The sequence below is a fragment of the Vitis vinifera genome, chromosome 1 (assembly GCF_030704535.1).
Source record: "Vitis vinifera cultivar Pinot Noir 40024 chromosome 1, ASM3070453v1".
In the NCBI taxonomy this organism is placed as follows: Eukaryota; Viridiplantae; Streptophyta; class Magnoliopsida; order Vitales; family Vitaceae; genus Vitis; species Vitis vinifera.
In genome coordinates this window covers 12,754,589-12,765,733 of record NC_081805.1, presented here as the reverse complement: position 1 = coordinate 12,765,733, position 11,145 = coordinate 12,754,589, and positions in this window count along the sequence as shown.

Below are 11,145 nucleotides of genomic sequence, written 5' to 3'. Positions count from 1 at the left end.
GCACCCTTAGTGATAAAAAATAAGAAGATGATTACAAATGTGCAAATAACAAATAATATGATGTTTCCTATGTTTCTTCAAGTAGAAACTTTATTTAGTTTGAAAGCAATAGTGGAAAATGGTAACTAGTTTTGACATTTTCACTTTGATTATCTCAATTTTCGTGGGTTGAAGTTATTGGTATAGAAAAACATATTAATAGGATTACCAATTATAGATATTTCAGATCGTGCTTGTGAAAGATTATCTATCTCCTTGTGAAACAATACATGAATTCTTTTTTCAATTATAAGAACTAGAAAAACTAAACAACCTTTAGAGTTGGTGCACATAGATATATATAATGCTAGTAAGGTAAGATCTCTTGGTCACAACAAATATATTTTGACTTTTATAGATGATTATATATATATATATATATATATATATATAAAGTTTTTAAGATTTTTAATAAGTTTAGAGAATTCAAAATTCTTGTTGAAAGACAAAGTGGTTGTAATATTAAAATATTGAGAATTGACAAAGGAAAGGAGTTCACCTCCAATGAATTTTATAATTATTGCAAAAGTTGGGGTATTCGACAATAGTTGGCAATTAGTTATACACCTTAGTAAAATGATATAGTTGAAAGGAATAACAAAACTATTGTTGAATTGGCAAGAAGTATGTTGAAAGACAAGTCTCTTTCAAAAAACTTTTGGGCAGAAACTATTACATGTGTAGTGTTCTTATTGAATAGGTCTCCTACTAAAGTAGTATTTGGAAGAACACCTAAGGAAGCTTGGAGTAGTCACAAGCTAGAAGTTTTTTTTTTTTTTTTTTGTGAGTTTTTTTAGTGTATTGCATATTCTCATATATCAAAAGAGCATAGGAAAAAGTTTGATGATGAAAGCAAGACAAGTATTTTCATTGCTTATAGTGATGTAATTAAAGGTTGCAAACTATATAATCTAGAAACAGGGAAGTTGATTGTGAGTAAAGATGCATAATTCCTAGAGAATAAGAATTGGATATAGACTAAAAAACAAAGTAAGGAAAAACAAGTTGTCATCGAAGAATACTTTATGGAAATAACGAGCATGACGAGGATTCTATAGTAGATATTTCTATTTCAAACACACCTTCTTTTGTTTGAAGTACTCCTATGTGAATAGAAATAAGGCAAGTGTTTGACTTACAAGGTCGCCTAAAACGTTTTCATATTATGTTTGCACATCTAAAGGATTATGATGTCATGAAAGATACCAAAACTACTGATGAAGGTTTAATTATTTTTTGTCCATTTTCAAATAGTGATCCAATTTTATAGGAAGAAGTAGCAAATGATGTGAAGTGAATTCAAGCAATGAATGAAGACATTCAATCAATAAAGAAGAACAATACATGGGAGTTAACTCTTATATCGATTGGAAAGAAACCTATAGGTGTTAAATTATGAGACAAAGTATAAGCCTAGTGGTAAAGTTGATCAATTCAAGGCAAGATTGGTCGTAAAAGGTTATAAATAGAAGTTAGGTATTAATTATTTTGAAGTTTTTACCCCAGTTGCTATACTAGATACCATTCACATGATAATTGCACTTGCAAATTAGAAAATGTAGAAAATTCACCAAATGAATGTAAAGTCAACTTTTCTTAATGATACTTGTAGGCAACAAAACAAATTTTGAGGTATGTAAGTGGTCCTCGTGATCATGGAATTTTCTACTCTTAAACAACTTCAGTTTAGTAGGTTAAAAGATAGTGACTAAGGAGGTGATGTGGAGACTAGAAAGAATATTGATGGATACATTTTTTTTTTTTGAATAGGAGCATTTTCATGGTCATCAAAGAAGCAACAAGTTATCAACTGCAAAAGCTAAGTACATGGTAATTACTTTCACAACATGTCAAATAGTTAGGCTTTGTAGGATGCTTAGTGAATTAAAGTATGAACAAAAGGGTTCTACAAAGATTTTGTGTGATAATAAGTCTACTATTGTATTGAAAAAGAATTTAAAGTTTCATGGTAGAAACAAATACATAAGCATTAAATTTCGTTATGTTAGAAAACTAGTGAAAAATAACCAAATAAACCAGAAGATCAAGTGACAATTTTTTTTTATAAAGCCACTAAAAATGGATGTGTTTAAGAAATTGAAGATGATGTTTGATGTATGTGATTGAATTTACAACTCAACTTAAGGGAGACGGTTGAAATTATAATTCGACTTAAAGTCAAATTAGAAGAATTTTAAGAATTTGAGAAAAATTAGGAATCATTATTTATTTAGGTTTCTTATGTTAATTAGGACTCTTAATCTAATAAAAATTGAAGTCATGATGCAAGTATGATTAGTTTATTATAAATAGATTTGTTATTATGTTGAATCACATAATGCAATAAAGTATTGTTTAAACAAAAATATTATTAATACCCAATTGTGTAGGTTCAATATTGAGTAAAAAACGAGAAACATAATAAAACATTGAGCCTATTTGGTTGTTGTTTTTGGAAATTGTTTTTTGTTTTTAAGAACAAAAAACACTTTTGGGAAGAGAGATACTAATTGTTCTCATTATTCCCCGTGTTTTCAAAATGGGCTCTTTTCAAAGAACAACAAAAATGTGTTCTCATTGTTTTTTATACTATTTAGAGAACAAGAAAAATCATTATGCTCTTTATGTTTTCAATCCATGTTCTCCTTGTTCTCACATTTCCAACGTGTCTTCTCCAGTAATACAAGACTAGGTTGAGCTCTATCTCCATCAACACATCTCTGATTTCTATTATTTCCAAATATTTGAAGTTGTTTTTGCTAAATCTAGTTCTCTACTCCTCTATTCTTGTTCACATTGTGCAGATTCTTTCTCTTATCCGAGATTTCTTTTTTATTTATTTTTTTATTTTTTATTTTTTATTTTTTATTTTCTCACGAAACAAACAACTTTTGATCTCTAATTTATTTGTTGTTAGATAGGTAATTATAATCCCGTAAAACTTTTTTATTTTAATTGATTTGATTATTTCTAGGTTTTTCTTTTTCAGATTATTCAAGGCTCATGTTTGAGCTGAGTGTGAACCTTGTGGCTATCTTAAACATAAAGAGATAAAGAGTGATGATTGAAAGGTTATCTTAAACTCACTAGGGTTTTTTCTCTGTCATTGGGTTTTTGTGTTCTTTTATGTTTTGTTTCCTATATGTGTTTTTCAAAACCCCATTTCAGACTTAACATTTTCATCATACGCCTTTTTTATCAGTCAACTATTTTCTTGCTAACATTGGAATTGTCATAAGTCAACAAAATCAAGTTTCTTCAATTGTTTTGAATCTGTATTTTGATAATTAGAAATCTCAAGTTCTATCTATTAATGTCTTTATTTTCTTCTCACTAAGAATCAGGATTGTTTTTCTTTTGGTGTATGCTCTATGATTACTACTCAAAAAGTGCTATTTGATAGCTTGTAATAAACTCTTTTAAACACTTTTGAGTAGTAGTTATTGCCTTTTTACCCAATTAACATGTTAAGGATCCTTGCAATCAATTTTAATCAAATTGTGTTAAGTTTTGATGTTTTGATAGCTTTTGATCACCAAAGCAATCCGAGATTGAGGAGAGTTATATGGAATCTTGGGAAAAGCAATTGGAAGCTCAGAACATGAAGAACTAAAGCTTTGAAGTCCTTTGCCAAGAGTAAATCCGGAATGCAAGGAGAAGAAGTAAAGAGAATCTGCCATGAAGCATATTCTTGATGACAGTCGTGTCAGCCACTTTTGGAGCACTTTCTAAAGTCCAATTGATGCATGCTATATGTCATTTCAAAGCTCAGGAAGTCAACAATCCAATGCTTCAAACGGTGCACAATTCGGAGTTGAAACGAAGAAGTTACAGCCACTGCAAGTCAATCACTCTAAGCTGAAGAAAGCATTTTGCAAAAGTGTTGCGAAATCACCCTTTTGTTGCGAAGTGATTTCGCAGCCTTTTTGTACAGTGTGGTGGATTTCCTCCTGAAGTTGCCCGATATATGCGACAAGTTGGAAGCTGAGAACCTCAAGATGAAAGCCAACTTCGCAGCCTTGCGAGAATAACCTTTTGCTGCGAAGTGATTTCGCAGCCCTTTTTGTATGTCTGCGAAATCTCGCAGACATCATTTTCTCTTGCGAAATGGTCCTTAGTGCGTCCCGATATTTGCTACCAACATTGGGAGATATTTTCCATCAGATTTTTGTTGTCTAAATCCCAAAATTCTCCTTGTAAGCCACCAATTACAAGATTCCTTAGCTTTTAAGTTAGTAAAAAGAATAAATATCCATGTAATAATTAGTTTTGTATTATGTTCATATATAAATACCCCTCGAGAGCTTGTTCTAAAAAAAAAAGAGGAGGAGACCCTTTGTAAAGTTTTGGGAAAACAAGTAAAGTTCAGGTCCTTTGTTTTGCCTTACCTTCTCACTTTGTATTTTTTTATTTCTTACTAAGTTATGCACTCTCTGAGGAATTTTCCCCAGAGAATGAGTAACTAAACCTTTAGTTCCTTGGAGCTAAGGTTGCTGGGGAAGGTTCCAAGTGCAAGAATGCAAAGCTTTGTGGTTTCAGCCATTAATGAAGAGGAAGTGAAATCCTTTAGTGATTTCTATGTTTGTAGTTAACTTAAAACACCTTAAAGTCACCTGGGCCAACACTTGGTAAGGCAAGTGATCTCCAACCAAGGAGATGCACTAGTTTACCCCTTGCGAGCCTCTGGGAGGTGACTTTAAGGTAGGATTTTTCTGGAATTGCCAACACTTGGTAAGCTTTTGGACTCCAAGGAGACATCCATTAGTTATCTCTTGCGAGCTTGAGAAGGGAAGTCCAAGGTTAAAGATCACCTTGAATGGCAAAGGCGTAGTGAGAGGCTCGAACCATTGCAAGTTGCATCAATGAGAGAATTAAAGCTGAAATCTAATTAAAGGATGTATCTGTACAACATTGGTTAGAGAATTGACTATATGTTGAATCTCTAATGCGAGGAAATGAACCATCTGACCGGAGCCATGTCTTTTGCATGAGGAACCACCCTAGTGAACCTGGCCTTCCAAGGAATGTTTTTCTTCTTAAGTTATTCCCATTACTTGTTTTGTAGTTAGTTTAAATCTAAATCTTTACCAATTAAAGTTTGTGTTTTATTTCTTAAGCTAACCTTGAAATGAAACAAGACCAATTCAATTTGAATTGGTATGATTGATAATTTGCTAATCCTTCCCAGTGAACGATCCTAGAGCCGCTATACTATAGTAGCTTTTTCTTTGCTACCCTAGTATATGGTGTAATAGGTTATAAATTTTGTTGATTACTTCTTCATCCAAGGAGCACCAGCTGGACATGAATCAGCTGAGACACCAATTGGGCACGAATCACTCTAGTTGAATGTGTACTATGCCTCATCATTGCACACTAACATTGTCAACTTAATTGAGTATAATAAAAGGCTTAGTTACTAGCATTATTCATCTTTATGTCCAACAATGATTGGGTCAAAGAAAGAAATAAAGACATTGAATGTGAATAGGGCACTAAAGAGGTCATAGTTTTTATTGTTGTATCTATTTTACTTTGAAATAAGGGTCTAAGATCAGAGATTAAAAGAATGACAAAGCATTGTGGTTAGGCTCCTTCTAAAAACAAACCTAAGAATAAAAGAAAATGGTGCATTTGATAGCTTCCCCAATAATGACACCTAATTCTTTGTTGTCTTATTGCATTTTTGGTTAAGCAAGAATGAAAAATAAGATATTCATTTTTTTGGGGAAAGGAAAAAAAAGTAATTGACAAAAGTAGGAAACAAAAAATGTGATAAAGGAAGTTAAAGAAAAAGATAAACAAACTGGGTGTTTCTAATTGATCAGGATTATATATATGTGTTAGCCCAAGGGTTCTCCTAATCAAGTTTTGATGATAACAAACCATGGTTAAGTTACTAATTGGTTTGAATTATAAAGAATTTTAGGTATTAATTTGGAAATTCATCAAATGACCTACTGGATGCAAGATCAAGACTTTTGGAAGCCCTTTAATCATAAGAAACAAATGTAAGATGAATGCATGAGTGCATTTAGGTTTTACATATCATTTCATGCATATTTGAAAAACTTGGTTTATTCTTTAAAGTTCAGTTTCATTAAAACCCGAGTTTTATCAAATGTAACTTAGGCAAAACGTTTCAAAATTGATATATTAATTTACCTAAAGACCTTGCCTAAGTATTAGAAGAGAAAAGAACAGAAAAATATAGGTTTTTGGGCCCAAAATGGTGAACCAACCAAGGCATTAGCCAACCGGCTCAACCGACTAGGGTACCAGTTGACCGATTTCCTTTGCTCGGTTGAGGTCCAATCAAGGAGTGCAAAAAACACTATTTTTTTTTTCCAGTAGCTTTCCTTTTCCGATCGACCTCTGGTCGAGGTTCGGTTGAAGCAACAATAACCTGCCAAAACATTAAATGTTCCAACGGCTAGTGAAGTGGTTGACCCCTAACTCAATCGGTTGAGGTTACTTTTTTATTTTCTTGGCTCTTGAGTTTAGAAACCTATAAATAGAGAGCTCCACTTCATTTATGAGCAAGAGAACACCTACATTTATTTGTCTACCCACTTGTTCTTGTCTTAAAAGCTCTCATTTCTTTCTTGGTGCATTAAATCTTCACTTGCATATCTTCTAGTGTACCTTTGTGATTCATCCTAGCTTTGATTTGTATTTGACCTATTATTGAGCTAGGTTGAGAGAAGTTCATTCTTGTTAATTGAGTGTTAAAGCCTTCAAGTGAGTTGAATCTTGAAGAGATTGTGTAAGAGCCCATTGGAGTCGGAATCTAAGTGTAAAGGTGATTAGAAGTTTGGTTGAAACTTTAAGTTAGTGGAACCATCACTCGGTTAGAAGCTTGAGGAGAGTGGATGTAGACAAGAAAGTGTTGAACCACTTTAAAATCTGATTTTGATTTCTCTAACTCTATCTTTTTATATTTACTTCTCTTGTGCTTGAATTTGTTGTGTTTAAAAAGATTTTTTTTTTTTTAAAAAAAAAAAACCAATTCACTCCCCTCTTGGGTGTTTTTCTTATTTAGCCTTTATTTTCTCAATATGCAAATACAATTTGTTCAACCTTGTATATAGGTAATTAGGACCTAGTTTACATGGATTGTGATCCCGATGATTAATAATAATAAACCATGTTACTTGGTTATGTGTTTTAGGTTGTGACTTAAGCCCAAACCTATTGAGGGAGGCTGTGTGGGACTCATTTCAGTAGAATTTAGGTCAAGTTATTCGCTACTTTTAGCTTATGTAGGCCCTAGTGTTCAATTGGGTCAAAGTATATGATTTGTGAGCACTTATTTCAATTAACCTTGCGAGAAGCTGTTAAAAACATTGAGTTGATTTTAGGAAAGTTGTATATTCTTGAAACTAATGTGATGAGAGTTCTTTTTCTTCTTTGTTGAGCTTATCAATCATCCATGTAAGTTTGTTCAACCTAAGAAGTTGGTTTTTATAGGTTGCAAGGTAATGTGGCATATATCTATGAACTGTGTCATTTTTCTTTGTTGCCCACCCATTGAGAGAACCAAAAACAATTTATAGCTGGTGTTGTTACTATTTGCTATTAGCTTTTGTTTGCAAGGTCTAACTTCTTAGGAACCCTAGGACTAAATTCAAGACCATTCCATTAAGTCTTCCTAATTTCCATCAAATATACAAATTCTATTATGTTAAGTTTCCCCAACTTTCATTTAGAGAAGTGCTTGGTAATACACTTTCACATAATGACCTTTAAGAGGAAAGGAATGTGTAGTGATAGTGAAAATCTAGATAATAACTTAGTATTTAAAATATTCATTAAGGGATTAGAGAGATTAGGAATTGAAGACTTGTTGAAGTTTCAATATAACTAAATGCAGTTGATTCAAGGAAGTCCCCTAAAATTAACATCTGCTTCCTTAAATAGAGTCATTTTAGTTACAATAAAGGTCCTGATGTATCAGAAAGGTGTATCAAAATCTAAATCAGTTTTTCTACATTTTATTCTTAGTATTCTTAGACTCAAAGGATTGTAGTTGTTTTTCTATTGGTAACACATAATCATGGCAAAGGTTTCTTAGAGTCACTTGTCAAATTTAAAAATTGCTGACAATCTAAATCTTCCCTTGACAACATTAAATAGATTTATTATGAAAAAATAAGTGACTTGAAATAGGAATAGGTTGTGTAACAATAAAAATGTATACTTGTTAGGTTGGCTTTGTGGATGGACATTAGATGAATGCTTCCTATGAAATGCATTCTCTTGTTAATACATAAGCAACTCAAAAGTGAGGATCATACATTCATTTGAATGCAAGATGATGATAGTTTTACACATTTATGACAAATTTATGAGACTATTCAATTAAGATTATGATAGATGTAATTCTCATTCTATAAGTGAAATTGGTCAATTTGTTGTGTAAATTTCTCTTTGTTTATTTTAAGCTTCAAAACGAATTTTGAGATGTCTTGAGCACAAAAGAAACAAAATCTAGGGTAGGTTGTATTTTTTAAGATTTATGGGAAAATTTATCCTTATGGTGTAACAATCATACTAAGTTGATTAAGTTATTGCTTATGATTGTTTGAAGATTGACTTTTAGTCATTTCTTGTTTAAGCATAGTAGTTTACCTTGGTATTTTAGATGTATTAGAAATAATGAAGTTGAGATTGGTAATGAATACGTTTTCCATGTTATTAAGGTATCTTAACATTAATATATTAAATTGACATGTATCAATTTATAATTTCTATAAGTCGTATGACTTATTGATAAATATGATACGGAATAAATAATTAAATAATATCCACATTCAATCCAAACTTCTATTAGATTATGACTATTCATTTAAAAATGACTCATGAGACTTGTTCAATATTTAAATATGATTATTAATAATACTAGTAAGTAAATAATTAATTAATTATTCCAATTCATACACTATACATTCATATGTGACCACCTAATAATTAATGCTATTAAGTAAACAATTAATTATTTTCAATTCACAACCAAACTCTATAGATTACACTAATGAATGAAAATAGAAATTGTGATGTAATAATCAATATTAATGTCAAAGTTAGAAGATTTTTTTTGTTCCCTTTTGATAATTTTTCTTTTCTACATTTTTTATTTATTCTTATTTGCAAAATTGATTGTTGTTTGATTTCAACATACACGTGTGAGGAAAATCCCTCTAAGCTTCTATTTGGGTATGTATACATCATAAAGAAATCTCTCTCAACTCTCCATTCAAACATATGGAAGATGAATGAATGAGTGGACATTCATAGGTAGATGATCATAATTAAATGAAAATTTTCCTTTTCTTTTTTTTGCATGATAGTCACCCTCCCAAAATTTTATTTGAACCATTAACCTAGTCAAAACTCATATGCGACATTGATCCATTCATAAATCACATCGTCAACTTGAAACTATCTCAATTCATTTTTCATCCAAATTATATATCATTTTTTTGTGTTTTTTTTTCTTTTTTTGAATTATGAATCTATAGAAATTTAATAAGATTATTAATTTCTTTGAAAATAATATTAGTTGTGAAATAAAAATAGTGATCGAACATGGTTAGATATATATTTCAATCTTGAAATTAAATTTGTAAATTTATTTCAAAACTCATTTTTTATCCAAACTTATTGCTAATTTGTTTGGATAGGAAATATCTTAAATCCTTTTAACATGTTTCAATTTCTGTCTTATTTGTTTATTAATGAGCTTTGAGAATTTCTTCTACTTGCTTAAAAAGCATGATGTGTGCATGATATGATATTATTGATCATAACTACTGCATCCACTTCTTAAAATATTTGAATAAAATAAAAATATCCAAAATTTGTGTTGGGGTTGTATAAATGGTAATTGAGATAACAAATGTTGAGGATACAAAAAAAGTGGAAAAGTAATATGAAGAAGATATTTATTGACATAATGGAAAATAAAGGTAACATGGATAGTGGTACATTTAGTAACAACACATGGAGAAGGATGTTACTTGAAGTTAATAGCTAAGGGAAAAGAAATTTCAATTTGAAATAACTTAAAAAAAAAAGTTTAACAAACTATGTGCAATGTATCATGAATTCTCTGATCATTTAAAGCATACTGGATTTGGTTAGGATATGAAAACCAATATAGTGCATGCTTTAGAGAAAACATTGTAAAAACAACTTTTAAACTAATCTTTTTTTATTTCAAATATTTGGTATACACTAAAGGTAAAGTTTTTTTCTCTATTAGGCACACCTAAATGTAAAAAATTTCTCTCGAAATGATGTCTACACTATAAGTTGTTAGGATTGATATTTAATTTGTCAACAACAACTAGTGTCCTCTACTACTCTTTCACCCAAGATCTACCAAACACTGATAATGAGGATGAGATAGATGATAGATGAACATGGAGTGCATATGGATGTAGACTGTGGGATTCTTGATGATCCTCCACAACTAGATCTTGTGGAAGGAGTGACCACCCATTTTGGAAAGTGTACAATTGATTCTCTATTAGATCGTAGAGGTAAGAAAGAGTTGAAATTCAATCAAATGAGTGAAGCTTTGAAAACTTAGGTTGAGGCATCTAAGGCTTGAAATTGAGACATCTAGAGTTAGAACTAAAGCATTGTTGGCTAAAGTGGAGAGATATAAGAGGGGAACTAGTAGTGAAGATATTAGTGTAGGTACTAATGATTTTAACATAACAAAGTACATGAAAACCTTACAAACCATTTACTTGTTGGATAATGACAAATATTTAAAGGCTATTGAGAAGTTCACTTCTCTAGATTGGAGAGAGATTTTTATGAATATGTATGATGAGATAAATAGAGCGTGACTTGATAGGCTTTAAATATGACTACATTATGATAACATTGTAATATGTACTATTTATCTTTTGTGTAGACTCTTTTACCACATCGTTTACCTTTTCATTGTGAATGTTAATTATAGTTATGAGACTTATATTATATGTATTTGAATATTCATTTGATGTTATTTTATATTGTGAATTAATTTTTTTGTGTAGTAACTAATAGAAAGTAACAACACAAGTAGCGGTTTACTATATGATTCAACTTCAT